Source organism: Homalodisca vitripennis, chromosome 8, assembly GCF_021130785.1.
Source record: "Homalodisca vitripennis isolate AUS2020 chromosome 8, UT_GWSS_2.1, whole genome shotgun sequence".
NCBI classification, from domain to species: domain Eukaryota; kingdom Metazoa; phylum Arthropoda; class Insecta; order Hemiptera; family Cicadellidae; genus Homalodisca; species Homalodisca vitripennis.
Window position 1 is genome coordinate 38,934,954 of NC_060214.1, and position 16,143 is coordinate 38,951,096.

Consider the following 16,143-nt stretch of genomic DNA (forward strand, 5'->3'; position numbering starts at 1 on the left):
TGCCCCTGGATTGGATGGTATTAACTATTTAATCTTAATAATGTTGCCCCCTTCAGCCAAAAACCTTCTGCTAATTGTCTTTAACAATATTTGGCAGGGAAAGAGCATCCCGGAATACCTGAAAAACATAAAGGTAATAGGCATATTAAAACCAACAAAAGATAGGACATCTGAAAAACTCATATAGGCCTATCTCATTAATATCCTGTATTATGAAAATATTCAATTTAATGATTAAATACCGCCTAGAATGGTTTATCACTAAGAACAAACTTATTCCTGACAACCAATTTTGTTTCAAAAAGAAGAGTGGAAGCAATGACTTCCTGCTGACCCTGATAACCGAAGCTCAGGTAAGCCTTACAAACGATAGAACTGCAGTTGTTGCATCCCTGAACCTAAGTAGCGCCTATGACTCAGTCTCCATACCAACACTTGCAAGTAAGTTATATGTTTTAGGAATCCCAGCAAAATTTATAATGCACATTTTTAAATGGTTTAGTTGTAGAAGGTTGACCTTCATCAGCAATCAGGGTACCTTCATCAGAACTGCATATAGAGGCCTTCCCAGGGGTGTGTGCTCAGTCCAATATTATTTTCACTGTATACTGCAGACATCGGTAGGTATATGCCAAGACAGGTACAACCTCTACTGTACGCAGATGACATAACCCTAATCTGTAGTCATAAAGAGCTAGACATTAGTGCAGCTGGGATCCAAGAAGCCTTGTCCAGCCTTGAACAATACCTGTTAAAGGTATCGCTTAATATAAATCCAAGAAAGTGTAAAATTATCATAATAAGTAGAAGGAAAGAAATCATAAATCCCACATTGACTTTTGACAATCAAGTCATTCCTGTAGTCAATAGCCATAAGATCTTAGGTATTATAATCGATAATAAATTAAACTTTAAGGAGCACATCCAATCACTGGTAAGCAAATCCCTAAAAGACCTTGACATCCTGAGGTCACTGGCTTGTGGGAGGCTAGGTGTCCACCCGCAGCTTCTAACAAAGGTATATAAAAGTGTAATTAGATCTAAGCTGGAGTATGGTTGCTTTATTTTTGGTCATGCCCCAAAAGTCAACCTTAAAAGCCTACAAATAGTCCAAAATCATGCTTTAAGATGCATTCTCGGAGCTATGAAATCTTCCCCAACTAATACTCTGCATGCAGAGGCAGCATTACCTCCCTTACATATAAGGAGAGAATTCTTAACAGAGAAAATATTGTTTAAAACACTAAGTAATCCACAACACCCATGCTATGTGAATATAAGATATTTACATGCAGTAGCTTATCATCATAAGTACTGGGTCAAAAAAACCAAACCTCTATACATGGAACTGGTGAACACAGTAGATAATCTGGCGAATCTAAACAATATTGCAGTAAGTGATTCAAATCTTTTGGAATTCGTTGATAGCCCCCTACTGCTTAAGAACTTAAAAATATCATTTGAACTAGAGATTGATGACACAGTTGGGAAAAAATCATTACTCCCACCAGAAGCCATTAAAGCATTATTTCTAGAATTAATGAGAAAGAAATATGAAAACTATCTAAGAATTTACACTGATGGCTCACGAAGCAAGGATGGCGCAGGCTCTGCCGTGTATATACAGGACTTAAAAATAGGATACAAATATAAACTTCCTAACCAGGCATCCAGCTATTCCGCAGAACTGTATGCCATAAAGAAAGCTGTTGAAATAGCAAACGAACAAAATTATGATAAACATTGTAGTATGTTCTGACTCAAAAGCTGCTATACTAGCCATAAAAGGCAAGCAAGTTCAGCAGATTATGAAGAAAATCTGGCATCAGCCATTACAATCTGCATGATGAGAGGTAATAAATACTTCACTTTTCAATGGGTACCAAGTCATGTGGGGATAGGTCCCAATGAACATGTAGATAGGCTGGCAAAAGAGGCAAACCCAAGCAGGTGAAGAACCAACAGATTTTAAAGTGTCATTGGAAGATTTTGTTGGCGCAATTAAACAATCACTACTTGCCCCTGATAGCCCCTCCCCATGGTATAATAATTACAAACTGAGTAGAAATAAAATAGTAACAATAAATAGACTAAGAATTGGACATGCTTGGGTTAATGAACCCTATTTAAGATAAATTGTTATTTCACTCCGTTATGCCTCAAATGCAATGCAGGTTCCATAGAAAGTCTTCAACATTTAATCTTTGATTGTGTGCAATATAACGACTTCAGACATGAATTGCTCACTAAACTGAATGCGAAGAAAATAGATCCACCTTATATATTGAAAGATCTTTTAACGAGCTTTGATATGGAAATAATACTGGAAATTGTAAGTTTTCTTAAATCTATAAATAAGGTAATATATATAAAAAAAAAAACATACTAACATAACGTAAGTCTTGAAAGTGACCTGTCTTAAGAACATGAATGTCTTCACCATGGGTTATAACAAAATGTTCTCTCCAGGGCCCATTTCCTGTTTCTGGACTAGGAAGCCGCCTGAAGGGTCTCTGGCGTGAAGCATTCTATCCTTGGAGTTGGGTGCACAACCGTTCCTATTTAATCCTACACACATCAAATACCTTCCTTAAAGAAATTCCCCCAACTTCTTTCAAAGTAACACAACAAACAATAGGAAGTATTAACAATAGACTTAAGGTTGTGACTTAACAGGTTGTGACTAAAAACTAACAAATAAAAACAAAAAATAGAAAAACAAAACAGAAAACACCCACAACACCGAAAACACCAAGAACAACCTTGTCTCCAAGCATACAACCCTCGTGGATACTGAGTGCAATAGTGAACTTACTGTGTGTAAAAAGTGTAAACTGGTCATACATACAAGAATGTTTATCGAGGTTCCATGCTCAAAGTAAGCAAAACCTGCTGAAATTCAGCAAACAAGAGGAAGAAAGAAAGAAAAGAAGTTTGTCAAGGACACTGAAACATTTGTTAACATTTTGATTTTATACAGTACTAAGTACACTGCTTGATCAGTAAGGGAATACAGCCAACAGTGATAGGTTACGCTATAACTTTTATTACTGATTGCACCAGTAATTGGAAATACTTTGTTAAGGTTTGTTTTTGGAAATACTATGAAAACAGTGTAATAAAATTCACTGTAATGACCAAAGCTGTGAATATTTGCACATGAGGTACTCAAACACACCTTGGACATGTTGCTTTCATTTATACTGTAATATGGAATTTTTACAGTGGCTTAAAGAAAATCAGAAGAATGAAAATTAACATTCCTCAACCAGTCAATCTCTCCCTGACTACAGCCAGATAAATAACAATACTACTGAGAATCAAAACCTGTAAACTATTATTTTGAAATGTTATTAAAATTTAGTTAGGATTTCACCCTTTACTGAATGATGATTTTTGATCGCAGTAGGCTTATTCGTCTTGAGTATGTATATTTTCTTCATAGGAACAACAATTCAAATCCAAATTATGGCACTGAAATTATCTTAAACCAAAGTAGATTACAGGTACTTGAAATTAATGGTTTTTTAGCAAAGTAGATTTCTGAAACCTACATATTTTCTTGATCATGGCAACAAGGCAAATAGAAATGCTCCTTAACCTCTGATTGTCTTTTAACCATGAACAGTGAAATAATATATACCTCATGTATGCCTACTTACGTCTGAAAACTATCATATGATATTACATCACACGTGCTTTAACTAAGTACCGGTAGGCTATGAGTTTCGATTTTAAAAATTGTTTGTGAAACAATGGGCAACAGCTAGTTAAGAGATATAATCAATATCAACTAAAAATTGGAGTGTAATGCAATGAGAAATCTTTCTCCCACTGGTCCTGCACAAGACATACAATGAAATACTGGAAGAGTACATTTTTTTCAACTTGCTGGACATTTGTATAGTAAAATATACAAATGTTATGTGTGCACATCAATGTTTCCTTGATACAATCGTGTTCATGAAAGGAATAATTCCATTCTGGAAGTGATCCTTCTACACCTAATTCGTCTCTTGAACCTGCTGCAGGAGATGCAGGAACTTCATACAAAATTGAAAAGTTATCCTCAAGCAAATTGAGAATATGTGATTTGCCTTAAAGATAGAAGAACATGATTCTCGTACCCTGCAATATAGGAGTCCTCAAAGAATGCTCCTAAAAACTGATACACCACTGGAAGCGAATTGGCAACATAAAGATGTGCACTCTAATAATTATGTGTTAGTTACTTTTTGCATAAAACTGCAAATTATCAATTGTTTGTAAACATTTCAAAAATTAGGCTCAGTTTGCACTTACACAGCTAACAACTAAATTTTTCAAAAATAAATAATATTTAGCAAGTTTTAGCAATATTAGATGTTCAAAATTCTTAAATGTTAAAACATTTCTAATTTCAAAATCCATATGAAAAAATCTGTTGACTGAGGATGGTTCCACAGCAAGGCAAAAAAATTCAACAGTTAATTCTGTAAGAAATATTCGATACAGTGGGAACCGGAAAATGTTTGATGTTAGTCATGACACTAACGGCGTAGGTCCAAAACTACGATGCAAAAACTTTCCAAACCATAGTTCCATCCATAGTGTGTAAATATTATTCTATTTCAGGTTGTTTCAAACATTTGCTATATATTAAAACAAACCCAATTTTGGCCAGTTAGGCATTTTCACTGTTTCTGAAAAATCATCTATTTGGCTTGCTGGAGGGTTAGGTTGATCTTACAACTTATCATCAAAATTTTCAATAACATACCTCTGAGTGCTGTATCCAGTATTCTAGCAGCTAGTGCCATGAACTTCCAGCACTTGGTACAGATGTCAGCTCCAGAGCAGCAGTTTCTGACATCATCGTAGTCTGTCATATCAATGTCGAACACAAGCTCCTTCTGGAGAGGGGCAAACACTGATGACCTTCTTCGGTCCTTGGGTCTGGAACATTGTAAATATTTGAAACTTACCCACTAACCAGTGTAAGTATCTTACAATAACATTTTTTGAGAGTAGAGTGTAATAGGAGGCTTTAGTATGGGAGTGAGATGGGCTCCATTACTAAGCGCTGAATCTTTCCACATGTTTGTTGGCTGCAATGGGGTTGCCCATTATTGTATAAAAACGACTGCATGCTTCAACCAAACTAAACAATATTGCACAAATAATGACCTAGTATTAAATGAAAATAAAACCGTACAAATAGTTTTCAACACAAAAAACAAAATTACAAACCTAGCACCTCTCCTGGACCTGGAAGTAAGCAATGTGATCAAATATCTAGGCATCACAATTGACTCGAAATTGTCATGGAAGCCCCACATAGACCAACTAAGTAAGAAACTCTCCTCAAGTATCTATGTAATTCGCAGAATTAAACAAGTATGTAGCATGGAGGTAGCCAAAGTTGCCTACTTTGTTCTTTTCGAAACGCACCTAAGATACGGAATAGTATCATGGGGAGGAACATCAGCGTCCAACATGGGAAAGATTCTTACTCTGCAAAAAAGAGCAATTAGATGCCTAGCAGGACTACATCACCAGGAAAGTTGCCGGGAATCTTTTAAACAACTAAAAATTCTCACAACAATCTCACTCTACATCCGGGAAACCATTCTGCATGCAGTCACTTCACAGCAGTTAAGACATCAGGAACTACATCCATATAACACAAGAAATGCCACAAACTTCGCCCTGCCCTTACACCGCTTAAGCCTCTCTGAGAAGAAACCCTCATACCAAGGAGCGCCGCTGTTTTTCAACCACCTGCCCGATCATCTAAGAAACCAGCCACCTCAGTGTTTCGCGAACCAACTAACAAAATGGCTGCAAGAAAGGCCCTACTATTCAGAGTCCGAATTCTTGAGCACCTGACACAGTGCAGCGCAAGACAAGAGCTTCCTCTGGACATCAAACTTTGTATCAACTTTGTATTATATAACTATGACACAAAAACTTTTTACATTGTATAAATTTTACTAACCACAACTTTTGTTTTATGACGCATGTACTATTCTCTATGAATATGTAAATAAAGAAAATTGTCTATTGTCTATTGTGAGATGTTATATAGTAGGAATTCTGTGCGCTACAGTCGAATTTGTCTAATCCTTGTTTTTAGGTTAGAGGTTTTTAGGTTAGAGGTTTTTAGGAAGGTTTAGGAAGGGTTTAGGAAGGTTTTTAGGTTGTTTTTAGGATATGCGTATCTTACAGTACGCATAAGGGTTTGGATGGCTTGATCATGTGGTAAATATTTGGCTATAATCATACCTTGTGAATCCCAATAACGAGTCAGCATAACCTTTCCGGCACTTTCAAAACTTTTGAAATTTTGTGGATGGGGTGACCACGGCATGTTTGTTGTGCGATAGATGTGTTCCTCTGGATTATAGTAATAAAACCAGGTTTCATCTTTAGTTAGTTGTGATGTTCCGCAGGAAATTATTTCATTCATCTTCCTGTCGGCCCTGATTGGTAAGCAACTTTCAAGATAAAATTTCTTTTCAAGAGTAAGCATTTTAGACACCCAACAAGTGCACACTTACAGTGCCCTAAGTTGTGAATCATATTAACCGCTATTTAGAGATATCAAGAAAAGAAGTGGTTCCATGCTGCTTTATTCGTGTTTTCCCAAATAAGCTCATCAACATGAGAGCTATTTTCATCTGTTGTTACATTCACTAAATGGGAGCAACAAGAAGCATCTTCAGCGTTTAACTCTCCACGTTCACAAGTGTTAGATCTTAAAACCAACTTTCCAACGTACCTATATCCTAGTTCCTTCACCGTACACACTTGTCAATCTTCGATGAATATTTATGGGCAGACAATATTCTGCAAATTGATTACCGGCCTTTGTTTTAACCGCAACAGAAAACTTATCTTACACATATTAAACAAGAACATCAGACTAAATGAACTATTAAAAATAATATGTGGCACAGGTTTCTAACTGAACTTTATATCTTTCATATCTAATTCTGATAAGCTATCTTGATATTCACCGGCGCAATAAGCTCAAAGGCGTTACTTTATTTGCTTCATAGAGAGGGTTTCCTTCTAAATTGAAAATAAAATGATATTTTTATATACTTTTCAATTCTTACCTGGTATTGAATACAGCTCCAATATCAATTTTGAAAGGGCATTTCTGTTGTATCGCTTTTTCCATTTCGTCTTGGTTACAGAAAGACTGGTACCGGATGTACACATCATCCTGCAGTGTGAAAGAAAATTCTCTGTTCGGGAAGCAGTTTGGGTCCACTGTAAAGTATAGAACTAAGTTATGTTAAACTATAATTGACCTATTGAATGTGATAATGATTTAATACTTTCAAATCTAAGAAGAATCTAATATAATACAGTAAAGTATAGACCTATTTATTTAATGTATTGAACAATACAATATGAATTGTTGAATAGTACTTTTTTCTATCTGTATGGGATGGTATACAAAATATAGCACATTTCAAATCAATAGAGAAAAATAGGATGTTGATTTTAATTTTAAAATTTATTTCTCTGTTACGGATATGATCAAAAGGGGATTGCCTCCATAAGCAAGCTTATAATAGCAGGGTCCTGTTTAAGCTGCACTGTTAAGATCATTCTTATTATTCTTTGATACTGTCACTCCTGAACTGATTTTTATCATGAATTGATGTATAACGACTGGTCTACAACATTAGGAAACATTAGGTCTACAACAAAGAATATAAATACAGAAAGGTTAGGCTGATTAGTATTTATTCAATATTGATTCTAAGATATTACTTAAATCTCTATTGCAATGTATAGTTATTTAATAAAACTTTGATTAAATATAAAGTAATATATATAGTTTTCATTTTTAATAGGTTCTAATAAAATTACCAAGACCTAAAAATTACAATAAAGTTAAATAAAATTACAATAGACTATGTCTCAAATGTGTGTATAAAGTTTTATAAAAATTGGCTCGTACGTTTTTGAAGTACGACCATCCATAGATTTGTTTTGTCAGCACATAGCCTGTAAAATCGAAAAATCACCTGTAAATCTTCGAAAATAGGCGTGGCCAAAGAACGAGATATATATTGTAATATAATGGACTGTGTCTCAAATGTGTATATAAAGTTTGATCAAAATTTTTTGAGGTTTTTGACATACTGTCATTTATAGATTTGTTTTTTCTGCATTTGGCCTCTTAAATTGAATAGATTTTGTTCAGGAATATTTGACTCACTCTAATACTAATATAGAACCAATATTGATTCACTCATTTTGCCCAGCTGATTCATTTATATCACTAACTAGGAAAACTGTTAGTAACTGTAGACATTTCATGTGTGGCAAACTTTTTAAAATAAGCTTTCAAAGTAATGAAATTGGAGTGACCATTTTAACATTTGATATTGCACACATATAGGATCGCTGAGAGATTAGATTGTATTCCCAACATTAATTAATTAATTAAAGTAGGGTATCACCTTTAATCATCTACCAACAAATGTTTTTCAGCCCAATACTTAGACACTCACAGTTACCGTAGCTCAGCCATCGATAATACGGCCCGAAAGGAAACAACTTTTTGTAGTAAAGTGGTAGCAAGTCAGGAAGCTGGTCATCTGAGTAGCTCATCTTTGCCAAATTTTCCTGTAATAATCAAAACACAATTGTATCAGTTAGTTATTTGCCAACTTCTTCAAAATAAAGGGTTTAAAGGGATGAGGCGGTTAGTGATTTTCTATTCATTGTTTTACTAAGTTAACTTCTTAATTATTCATTTGACTGAACTCCATAGGCCAACATTACAGTATCTGGGCTGCTAGCTTCATAGAACCGCACTAACTTGGAAACAAACATTTACATTATAGAAAAAATAAGGTAGGTAATATTTATATTCACATTCACATTACCATAAAAAACTTTATATCAAACACTCCAATAAATAGGTGAATTTATGGAGTGTTGAAGGGATAGGAGAGATTATTGTCACATGAAAGTGTGCTTGACAAGCTGGCTCCCTTAGCAGGCTGGTTTTTGATTTATCAAGGTACGTACCATAACATATTTGAGTTATAGAGGGTAATAGTCCATGACTCCAAATGGAAGTATCAATATTATAAAATTAAACCTAATATAAATATTTCCATCAGTTTTATTGTGTTTAATTTGTTTACTAAATAAATAGGAATGAAGATGTCAGACAAAATTAGTAGGTATTAGTATGATTTAATACTATGTGAAAAGATCGTAAATAGCATAATTTAAACAAGAAATAACTGTTGAATTTTTACAAGGTGGAATGCTCAAAACAACAAATTATAAAATGTGCAATGATGGCATTAAGTTGAGAACTAAAGAAGAAAAACCGTTTAGGTCTTTTGTTTCTCACCTACAGTATAATAAGCGGCCACCACAACAATCAAATGAGCGAACCAAATTATCGATGAGAAAAACCGGAACTACTGAATACAAAAACTTTTAACTTATAGTTCTTCACAGTTAATTACATCTAGCTAGGCCTATGCTAGGCCTATTATTAACAATATTGTATTTTAATAATTTTGTTTAAAACTAAATCAAAGTAAAATGATTTGTGTGGTATTTGAGTAATGGTTGCAACTACAATGGCGATGGACTTTAGTTATTTGTGTCATAAGATTTTTCCTTATCTTTAGTTTATCCTTCAAAATAGTAAGAAGTTTTACACCGCTTTGTTTGTTACATAATTAACAAATACACAAGCCTATGTAGTTCTTGACTACTATTACTTTTTAGATACAAAAACATGGCTGAACTATAATACGAAATACCTATAATGTAATTTTGTTAATCATTTTGGTTTTTTTTATTGTTTCGTAGTTTAAATAATCAGCTATATCGATGAGTTGATAGTTGTGGTGGCCACTGCAAAACTGTTAACTTAACGTATCTAAGAAATTTAAACCTATACATAATGATTAATCCTACTTAAATTTATTGACTTTGGTAAAATAGTTTTGTTTCATATCTCTTGTCATACAGAACTATAATTTTGTATAGTATACTATTTTATAATTTATATTTGATAGACTATTATAATATAATATTGATATTTTACAGCCAACTGAATTCTTTTGCTTTTACTGTTATTTAAAATAAATGGTTTTGCCAGCCTTTTTTGGAATTAGTTTAGTCAAATAGCTTCCTTGAGCCGCGTACAAGATTACAATATAGAGATGTTTACTTTAGCCACTGTACCTAAAAGGATCTAAAACTACTTCTACAATTTCTTAAAACAGTATAGGCTACTTTTATTTCCAGAAAGAAGTTTGAAGCTGTTGCAAAACATTATGGATCAAGCCTAAGATGGACTGTAAAAGAAAGGATTAAACTGATATGGAATAATAACAGGGCATCGTCCGGTTTTTATATCACTTCCTACAATTATCGATATTTTATATATTGAATAAAAGAAATATCAATCGATATCATTGTATCTAAAACTAAATCAGTCACATGTTTCAAATTACTTGTAATAGTTTAAAGAATTACATAATGTTATGAATAATAAAGGAACCATAACTATTAATCAAACGATAAAATTAATACAGACGATAGGAAAATAACATTTAAATAATAAAGAAAACATAGCAACAAAACAAACATCTTGAAACTGAGAAGGAGAAAGTTACCAATCTTTTAGTTGTATTTTGTATAGTTTTCTAAAGTTAACAATTTTTATTTAAGTTAAAAGAGATTAATTACTGAACAAACTGTTTATAATACAAAAATGTGTGTATTGTTAGTGCATATGAAGGGTAGGGTACAATAAGCGGACCCAGTGTTTTATATCGAAGAATGTAGTCATCAATACCTAATATTCGCATCTCAAATCCTAGACTATTCATCGATATAAAAGTATCTATGGTACCAGTAAGATTAAACGCCGGGGCGGCAAATCACGAATTTGACGTTACCAACGTATTCTGCTCACCCTCCTGAACAAAAAATATATATAGTACTAGGGGGTGCAAATGACAAATAACATGATTTTAGGGGGTATATTGATAAGTGGTAAAGTTTCTAATGTTTTAATGTTCAGTTTGTGTGCTGTGTCTGGATAATCTGTTTACTTAAATATTATCTGCGGCCGGGACTGATAGCAGCCTGATAGCATACCTGTTATCTGAGTTGTCCGGGGCATAGGTCAGTTCTACACAAGATATTGTGTTCAGTAGGTCGGATTGAGTGAGTGAGTTTACAATGATGAATCAACCATCCACTAGTTCAACCAACCCTAGTGAATTGTGTGTGTGTGTCGGAGTGTTTCGTAGGGCACGTAAAGAGCTTACGTTTTAACCGAAACGAAATTATCTCTTTTTTAATAGAACAGGGCATTTTTAAAAATGAGTGTATTTGTTCGTCGTGCGGTCGAGTGGTGTTTTTAAACCGGGAGACTGTGTCGTTTCGTTGTGATAGACCACTTTTTTGTTGCTGCTGTTTAGCTATATCCGCCAACACACTAATGGTAAGTGTTCTCTGTTAATATCCATCTATATATTTGAGTTTTTCGTGATTTATTTAGTTTTTAAACTTTACATAATTGCCTTTGCATTACATTTCAATTTATATTTTTGATCAGCCCCTCTAGAATTTTATATTTTACTGATAGGTACTATCTCGAGGGATGTTTTTCTTTTATTGACATCAGCGCGGGGCAGCACCGAAGGTGCTGCCGAAGCCCGCGCTGATGGCCGGAAGCACTCGTAATTAATTTTTTTCTCGAAATTAAGAAAAAACATTATTAATTTTGATCAAAATTCTGCTCATTTCTGTAATTTCTCATTTACGTTTGCAAAGATGGCGGCGCAACCGATGACGTCATCACGAGGTTCAATCATTGGCCACAAAAGGTCACGTGACGCTAGACGTGGATGTAGAACATGGAGATATTACTGGAAAGTTATTTAATTTTTTATTTTCTAGAACTTCGTTATTTCTCATTTCCACCCCATCAAACCTTATACTTTTTTTTATATAGGACGATTCCAATAAGTTAAGAACGCAAAACTCGTATTTTTCCGCCCCGGCGGTTAATATGATAATTACCGTATCTATAGTCCTCAATAACAATCATATGTTTTTAAATTAAAATATGAATTTAATATTTACAGTGATCAAACAAATTATTATAACCAAAATTAGGAAAACTGAAGACGACCATATTTGCTCCTCTTACAGTTACAGTTGTTTCTTTCCCACAAATTCCACATAAAGGGTTTTTCAGTACGAGTCCAACATGTTGAAGCCATGAAAAACATGTATTATCTTTCAAAGCAAAGTCGTGTAGTTTTCTAAAATTGACTACCATTTTTAATCACTAAAATTACCTATGTAAAATTGAAATATTACCCTACGTGTATTATTTGAAAGTGTTTACAGCTTTTGATATAGATTATTTAAGTTAATAGTTCAAAATAATTAATCAATATCGATTGATTATACCAATAGTTATGATTAAGTAATATCTTTCACCAATTTCGATATAAAAACCGAGTCCGCTTATCGTACCCTACCCCATATGAATCAATATTAGTTGATAATATCAATGGGTTTAAACATTTTGATATAAAAAACTGAGTCCTCTTGCTGAACTCTACCCTAACACGATGTCTGTAAAGTCTAGTTGGTCAAGATTTCAAATATCAATGTCAGAATAGTATCAAGATCATGCATCCATATAAAAATGGCTTGACCATGCCTATGTTATTCATTCATATTGCCAATTACTACATTCCAGGTTGTTTGTAAAATTGTGAAACATAAAGAATAAGATCCAAATTTTATTGGGTTTCATTTGTATTGAATATTACACAAGGTAATACTGAGTAACAATAGTAATAACCTTATTTTTAAAACAACAAATAGGTTAGGGGGAATAGTGTAAAAACTTACCTAACTGCAAGGTATTAGCTTAGGAGTAAGGAAACCGCTTTACTCCTATTAACAATTAAAATGTAGAAAATATACTGTAGAAGAACAAATATACCTTAGCCAATTATTGGAAAAGTAAAATGCTTATTGCTTATACACAATAATCCAAATTCCACCTCAATTTGGACTGCACTGTGCAGTGTGCAGACGAGCTCCTCACGCCTGGAATTTAATGGGGTGATCAACCGAGGCGGAGAGAAAGAGTGGGGATGGAGGGGCCCCTCCTGCCAACTACAGATAGCCCGTGTATTAGAATAGTGGAATGGGCAGTCCGCGCGTTCTCGCTCTGTACTCATCTGAATTTAATTTAGTTCAGCACCTGGCAAACCTATTAAAATGTATCACTGTATTTTCAAACCTCTTTCCGTAGTTTAGTACAGCATACATATATTTAAATTACATTTTCAAAGCTGGATGTTGCAGGATGCAGCACAATTTAATTATTGCAGGCAATCAATGTGACAAGCCTCTTAAAATGTACCACTGTGTTTTAGCTTCTACTCTGAATTAAACACATTTCAGTAATTTGGTACAACAACAACATATATATATATATATATATATATATATATATATATATATATATATATATATATATATTACATTTTTAAAGCTGGATGCTGCAGGACTCAGCGCAATTAAATTTATTTCATTAAACCTTGATTTTACAACGTAATTAATGGCAGGCAATTACTCTTGTCTACATACAAATAAACCAATACAACGGAGTATCGAAAGACCCAAAAAGACGTAAGGAAGTCTAATGTAACAAAGTAACCTCGTTACATTCAGTGGCGTAGCTATAAAACAGACAGAGAAATATATTGCTATTGCTATAAGTTAAAATTTGATCGTAATAATTTGAGGTTACTAAAATATGAATACTTAACAAAGTGTTTCAAATACTAAAGTTCTCAAAAGAAAATACGATAAGATATCAAAGGACATGCCACAGAAAGGAGATATGAGTCAACCAACACTGCAACCCTGCACCTGGCGTAGAAACGCTGGCTTGACTTATCAACTATCCAGCCACTTCCGTTTCATCCCAAATTGGACTGGTCTTCCCTCCAAAATTATAAATAGCTCAGAACTAACAATCAATAATTTTCAGAACGTCTCATCGGACAGTAGCAGTGGTGTGGTGTGTGTACTACACACACACACACACACACACACACACACACACACACACACACACAAGTTTCTTTTTTAATACCCTTAGTTTATTGCAGCTATTACATAACTCTTATTACAGATTTTGTAGTGTAATTATTAATTTATTTACTACCAATTAAGGACTCCTCATTATAATATGTTGCTTTTTCCCTATTAATTTGAATATATTCCAATAGCACAAAAAGATTATGACATTTTATTCTTTGTGCACCATCTCACATTTTGTAAAGTGTCTTTGGAGTTATAAAGAAAGTTCAATATTAATATAATTAATTCGATATAATTTCTATGTTTTGCAGATATGTTCGTGTAAAGTGTCTTTGGAGTTATAAAGAAAGTTCTATATTAATATAATTAATTCGATATAATTTCTATGTTTTGCAGATATGTTCGGATATAAAACGACTCATTAATTCGGATATAAAACGACTCATTAATTCGTAAGATAATAGAAATCAGAACCGTTCCGAACTGAGGTCGCTATCAGCCGCTGTACAGAGTTTGTCAGGAATTTTCGGGATTTATCGGTACTGCTCGGCTCTGTCCCCACTCTTTCTCTCCGCCTCGGTTGATCACCCCATTAAATTCCACGCGTGAGGAGCTCGTCAGTGTGCAGTACTCCCTCAGCTGTCAGTTTCATGATTTGATTTGGCGGGAAGGCCGGGAAGGACCACCGAACACAACGTCAACAAAACAAAAACATTATATTCTGTGTCCTTTATTTTTTGTAATAACCAACTTACTAAGCCATCATTCTTAGATTCTCATTGATCGTAGTTTTATCATACACAGTATATATTATTATTAAAAGAATTTCTTGTTTCCTTACAGCGGCTAGGTATCTAGGTACACAATCGTGTCAATCGAAAACTCTTATATGCCATAATTATGCATTTTTTGGAGATGCTTCCGAGTAATAGGGGATAGAATAGAAAAGATGTAATAGGATTCCAAAATCTAACGGAAATCTTTTAAAAGTATTTTAGTTCAGATTAAAAACTAACGAACTTACAATAGGCTAATATTAGCTTATTTCTTTGTAATGGTTTACACTAGTTACTATATATTACACTATTTGTATTAGTATTTTTAAGACGATTAAAGGCCTGCAAACTGCTTGACAAGTGGACACTAAATGGGGATAATTTTGCAAAGCCACAGCATTAGGGTTTATAGTATTTAATTAAATATGTAGTGCATTATTAAATACTTCATCAGTAGATTTAAAACTTTTTGTAGTTATTCTTTATGTTATTTGATATGATAACAAGTAACAAAAAGATACATCAATATGTTAAGGAAAAACACGTAATTCTTGCACTTTTGTTTAATTCCTGTAATTGTTTTAGGCAAAATAAAAAAAAAATATTTACTTATTAAAAATGCAAATAGGCTCTTCAATTTGCTTCTGTTATGTAGTCAGAATTCGAAAACCACAATCCGCCTCTTTGTTACATGAGACACTCATATCTCTATTGCCATATTAGTCATCGATTTGTGCACGAATATATGATGGTGTCGTCTGCAAAAAAAATGAAACACTCCCATTTATAAGCTAAATAGCAAAAATAATGCTACGTTTGCTTAAAATTATATCTTTTCGTTCTCAAATTAGAGCTAGAAGAAGCGATGTGGATCTTGTGCCCGCGTTTTAAGGTTAGATTTCTCTTACTATTACAAAATCAAAATAAGATTTGATAGGTTATTAAAATCACGAAATTTTAAATTTCATTAAACAACATATACATGAAATTTTGTAGATAATTAATTTTGTGTTTCAATCAAACTATAAGTTATCTACGAAAAAGCCAATAATTTCTAAGAATTAACTCCAGATGCTGTTGCCGTTGTGAGAGAAGGTACGCAACACACAGACACGGCCGTTTCCGATCATGTAGCCAATGTTTAACATCTCACCGGCAAATATACGTTCTCTACCAAACTTGAACAACCTCAATTTCCCCCCGACTTTGTAGTAAACAAAATTAAGAACGAAAAGAACGAAGCATG

At 33.7% G+C, this 16,143-nt stretch overlaps 1 pseudogene; it reads right to left on the reverse strand.

Annotated features, from left to right (window-relative positions):
- LOC124367571 overlaps positions 1-13,108 on the reverse strand; it is a 29,202-nt pseudogene extending 16,094 nt beyond the window's left edge.
- Between the last annotated feature and the right edge of the window lie 3,035 nt (positions 13,109-16,143).